We start from the raw sequence: 6,000 nt of genomic DNA, 5'->3' as shown, positions 1-6,000 counted from the left end.
CTGGAAAGAGTCCACAGTGAGAGCATCATTTATTACAAAACCATTGTTATCATTTTCTCTGAAACTACACAAACAAAAAAGTGTTTCTAAGGTGTCTAAAAGGATCAATCATCAGGCTATGCTTTAAGAGCTGAGTTGGAACAACCTTTCACCTCCTCAGATGCAAAGAATATACATGAAAAGAAAGAAGAAATGTTTTTCTATGTTACAGAGAAGTATGAGGTCAAGGATGATCATTAAACCTCATGAGGAAAGCAATTGCTGCTGTGCAGTTTTCATCTTAATAGACATTTATAACAGTATTCAAAACCCAAGCTAAATTAAAGAAAGAAGAACAAAATATAAAATATTTCTTTCACGCATGAGTTTCTTTGGACTTATTCCACAAAACAAATGGTAGCAGAACTAATTCTTGCTTATTGTCTGATTGGTTTTGTTTTCATAAAGAAAGGTGTAACAGAAAAATTGCTTTGCATGTATCACATGCATATGAAGACATTTTGTCAGCGCTGTAAGAACACATAAATTTGGTTGAGCTATTTAAATATATATAGACAAAAGAATTATAATAATCCACATGAAAGCTGAACTTTTGTAGCCCTAAATTTTTACCTTCTTGCCAAGAGCACCAAGAATTCAAAATATAGAATTAACAAAAGGTTTACTGTAGGAATGTCAGTAGAATGACAGCAAACAGAGACAATTTTCCGATGTTCAGTGAGATTGCCTGTGTTCTGGTATGTGTTGTGTTACCTCCTGACATAATTTTACGGTACATAAAATAGAATCATAGAATCATCCACATTGGAAGGGACCTTTAAGATCACCAAGTCCCACCATCAACGTAACACTGCCAAAAACCACCACTAAACCATGTTCCTAAGGAACACGTCTACCCATCTTTTAAATACCTCTAGGGATGGTGATTCCACCACTTCCCTGGGCAGCCTGTTCCAATGCTTGATAACGCTTTCGGTGAAGAAATTTTTTCTGATATCCAATCAAAACCTCACCTGGCGTAACACGAGGCTGTTTTCTCTTGTCCTATCACTTGTTACTTGGGAGAAGAGACCAACACCCACCTCACTACAACCTCCTTTCAGGTAGTTATAGAGAGAGATAAGGCCTCCCCTCAGCCTCCCTCTCGCCAGGCTAAACAACCCCAATTCCCTCAGCCAATCTTCATAACATTTGTTCTCTAGACCCTTCACCAGCTTCATTGCCCTTCTCTGGACATTCTCTAGCACCTCAATGTCTTTCTTGTAGTGAGAGGCCCAAAGCTGAACACCGTAATTGAGGTGGGGCCCCACCAGTGCCAAGTACAGGGGGACAATCACTTCAGGAGGGAACCGCCTACAATGATGCCCTGTCTTTTTTTCTTTACTGAAGAGGTTTTCATGGGGGGTGTAGTTTGGCTTAACCTCGCCCACACCTCTGCACATCCTGAATCATCTTCCTTGTCATGGTTCAGTTCCATTTGCAGAGACTCGTACCTATTTTGCAGGGGTACCTGGGAAGGTGGGGGAGTTACTGGGGAGACATGCCTGCTACTCCAGGTGGGAACTTGTTCTTGTTGCCCCCTGTCCTCTAAGTTACCTTGTTTGGCCAGGCAGAGAGAGGACAGGGAATCCTCTGTATCACGTACCCTGTCTGCCTGTTGGGCTTGGTTGAAGGAAGGTAGGCTGCGACTCCAGCAGTCTCTCTCTCTCTCACACTCCCTGTTAGTTCTCAATCTACTTACCTCTCCCTGGAGTTCCATCACTAGGCGGAGGAATTCATCTACCTGGGCATACCTCCCACAGGCATGCTCACTGTTGCCGTCTGATACCGGCCTCAGAGCAGGGCAGACCCTGCAGCCTGACACCTGGGTGGCAGCGTACTCCCACCAGAGCTTGGTTTAGGAAGTTGCTTCAGTTCTGCTGGGTGCAGAGCTTGCGGAGGCCAAGGCTTTTTGCTGGGTGGATACCATGGCTCCCTGGTGGAGCCAATAGAGCTTCAGTGCCTGTCTGCTCTCCTTTCCACACAAACTGCCACACAAACTGCCACGCCACTCTCCGGCTGACGTGCCACACTATTTTCCCGCTCTGTTCGCAGCACTTCTGGTCGCCATGTGCTCTAGGGCTGCCTCTTATGGCAGTGGGGCAAGGGTGCCGACAGACCAGATCGTAAAGATCTATTTTGCCAAAAGAGTACTACTGAGGTCACAAAAGAAAGAAATCTCTCTTAAACAAACTTTTATTTGATTTACAAGTACAAATTCTCAATATATTTCCTAATTACAACCCTCCTTTCCTTCTGGTTACTCCATAAAGATTAGTTTGCAGAGCTTGTGCCTATTTTTTCTGTATTGTGCAACTAAAGTAACAACGCATTGATGTGAAATACGTGCATCCTCATCTGTGGCTCAAGGACAAAATGTTTGTTTATATAGCATCTGGCATAAATACTTCACTGTGGAATCACCACACTCTAACAATGGAAAATTCTTTCACTTAAGCACCTGAGGTCTGATGTTACTCACAGCGATATGAGAAACAACTTTCTTTTAATTTGAAAAGGATTGTTCTCTTGAAAAGAGTGACAAAAAAGGGAATTTGGACCTGAATTCATTAAATAAATAAATAGGATGAAAGATTTTATGGTTTTGTGTGCATGAACCTAGATATGAAATTATTTTATTAATCTTCTTTCAACATTAAGATTACCAAACAAAAAGTTTATATGTAAGAGCTGTTTGTTCAATCTCTGTAAGAACATAAAGTCTACCCATACATTTCTTGAGGTATCTTTTTTTCCAGAAGAAGGAGGCACTTGACAAAACAGGTCCTGATATTGAATTGCCTTATATGCCAACTTACAGCAGTACACTGATGGACCCATTTTGTAATCACAAAACTCTCCACTGACTTACCTCCAGAGTCTTCTAGTCCCTCTCTTGGACTACATCAGCTGGAGATATAAAGAGCCTCACTTTGAAGGAATGACTTTTTGTTTTAAAATATTTGTAATTTAATGAAGATAAATAACAATATTAAAATTTTGTTTGAAAAGTTTGAAACTTCATGTTGTCCAGTTTTCAGACAAGTTATTAGAAAAATTCTTAGAAGCCTAGCAGGGAATTTAACATCAAAACAATCTGCTATCCTGTTGCAGTGGCTACCCTAAGTTCTGCTGAAATAATTGCTGATTGCTATACGTTGGATCTGTTCAGACAAAAGCTTAGCAGGTCATCTTCCTGTCAGACTGTTTGTTTTTTTTTTTTTTTTGCATCTCAGGTGGTTTTAGTTATAAGCTGATTTCATATACCAAATTAAATCAGTTGGATAGATTTTTTTAGATGACAGTTTTGGAATAAGATACCCAAATTCCATCTAAATTGTGTTTTCCATCATTAAACTGTATTCAGAATCTGATTAATTCTGTATCTAACCCTTGGAATATAATTCAACAAACTATTGAAACATATATTTAACTAAAAAGTGCGCTATGTTGTAAAACCACTTACACATCTATAAGGTTAAGTACTTGTTTGCGTGCTGAAGAGGTCTCAGCTGCTGAAACACTGATACACTGAGGTATCTGCTACAGTGGTCAGGGCCTTGTAGCAGTGATTCTTCTGAATATCCTGGCTAAGTTTTGTAGACTATTGCTCTAGCTTTCCAGAATCATAGAATCATAAGAGTCATAGAATTGCTGAGGTTGGAAGGGACCTTTAAGATCATCAAGTCAAACCATTAACCTACCCTGATAAAAAGCACTTCTAAACTGTGTCCCTAAGTACCACATCTACCCTTTTTTTAAACACCTCCAGGGATGGCGAATCCATCACCTCCCTGGCCAGCCTATTCCAATGTTTAATAAACCTTTCAGTGAAAAAATGTTTCCTAATATCCAATCTAAACCTCCCCTGACATAACTTGAACCCATTTCCTCTCATCCTATCACTTGTCACCAGGGAGAAGATGTCAGCCCCCACCTCTCTACAACCTCCTTTCAGGTAGTTGTAGAGAGTAATAAGATCTCCCCTCAGCCTCCTCTTCTCCAGGCTAAACAACCCCAGTTCCCTCAGTCATTCCTCATAAGATTTGTCCTCCAGACCCCTCACCAGCTTTGTAGCCCTTCTCTGGACATGCTCCAGCACCTCAATGTCCTTCTTGTAGTGAGGGGCCCAAAACTGAACACAGTACTCGAGGTGGGCCTCACCAGTGCTGAGTACAGAGGGACAATCACTTCCCTAGTCCTGCTCACCACACTGTTCCTGATACCAGCTAGGATGCTGTTGGCCTTCTTGGCCACCTGGGCACACTGCTGGCTCATATTCAGCTGGCTGTCCACCAACACCCCCAGGTCCTTTTCTGCCAGGCAGCTTTTGAGCCACTCTTCCCCAGTCCTGTAGTGCTGCATGGGGTTGTTGTGACCCAAGTGCAGGACCCGGCACTTGGCCTTGTTGGACTCCATACCATTGGCCTCAGCCCATTGGTCCAGCCTGTTCGGATCCCTTTACAGAGCCATCCTACCCTCAAGCAGATCAACATGCCCGCCTATCTTACTGTCATCTGCAAACTTACTGAGGGTGCATTCGATCCCCTTATCCAGATCATTGATAAACATATTAAAGAGAACTGGCCCCAGAATGAGTGTCTTTGTGTGAGAAAATACACTGAATTATCTGTCTTTTTCATATTTCCTTTTTGAATTAATTGTTGTGTTACAAAGATGAGTCTTCTGTCTCCTAGTGCATCAGCATTCATTTTGATTCCTCCTTTGTTCATACCCATAGATGTGCTCTCACACACACGTAAACACATGACATCCAAATTACAACCAAGCCTCAAGGATGAGTGAGTAGATCAAATATCCATTGTAGTTTCTGGGGGATAAATAAACACATCTTATGAATGTGAAAGGGAGGTTGTAAAGAAGATGGAGCCAGGCTTTCTTCAGTGGTGCCCAGTGACAGGACAAGAGGCAAGGAACACAAACTGAAACACAGGAGGTTCCATGCGACCATAAGGAAACACTTCTTTTACTGTGATGGTGACTGAGCACTGTCGCTGGTTACTCAGGTGTTATGGAGTCTCCATCTTTGGGGACATTCAAAAGTAATCTGGACATTGTCCTGGACAGCTGGTTCTTGGTGATCATGCTTCTGTGGGGGGAAGTGGACTGGATGACCTTGAAAAGTACTTTTTAACCTCAACCATTCTGTGGTTCTATGATCTTTCATGTGGAACCAAGAATTTACTATTGGTCAGTCTAATTAAAGTATTGGTAATCTAATAAAGACAAATAAAATTATGAATACAGTTAAAATTATACCAACAGTTTAAATCCAAAGTATTGAATTACTGACATGAAATAATTCCTTTTGAAAACATGGAAATTAAATGACTACATTTTAGAATAAACTTTCTGGTTTTCTACCAAAGAAATTCCACTGAAATTAGCAATTTTAGATTGTTTTGTGTGAGAACTTTGTGGCTCTGGTGGTCCCAGATAAGCCAAGAAGTCTTGAAATTGGAAACCAAAACCAGAATTGGAAACCAGAACTCTGATAATTTTAAAAAGGGATATATGAGACAAAGTGCCCAAATCTGCACAGCTGGGGACCCAGCCTGCCTAGAATTGTACTCTAATGCTTCCATTCCCTCTGTGTAGGTTGGAAATTCTGAGATGTCTAGATGTAGTCTTCATCATCAGAACAATGGCCCTGAGCCGGGTATTTGGAAACTCATCAAACCAAAAAGTTCCTAAAAAAACATTTCTGTTTCAACAAGTAGTATTTTCCGTAAGAAATCTTTTACTGTAGAATTCATGTAAGATTGTAGAGTTCTGTCATAGAAGTATGGGGAAAAATGAGGAGGAGCCCTTTTACTCTTATCCTGCTCTATATTTATGATCTCATCAACAATAAAAAAGAGGAAAAGTATTATAAATGCGTAGGGAAAGACTCAGAGCTAAATATTTTTCCTTGTCTAGCAAATCAGAAAATTTACCAAG

The sequence above is a fragment of the Vanellus vanellus genome (assembly GCF_965231255.1).
Source record: "Vanellus vanellus genome assembly, chromosome: 4".
NCBI classification, from domain to species: Eukaryota; Metazoa; Chordata; class Aves; order Charadriiformes; family Charadriidae; genus Vanellus; species Vanellus vanellus.
The sequence above is the reverse complement of the archived record's forward strand: the minus strand, read 5'-3'. Positions refer to the sequence as shown.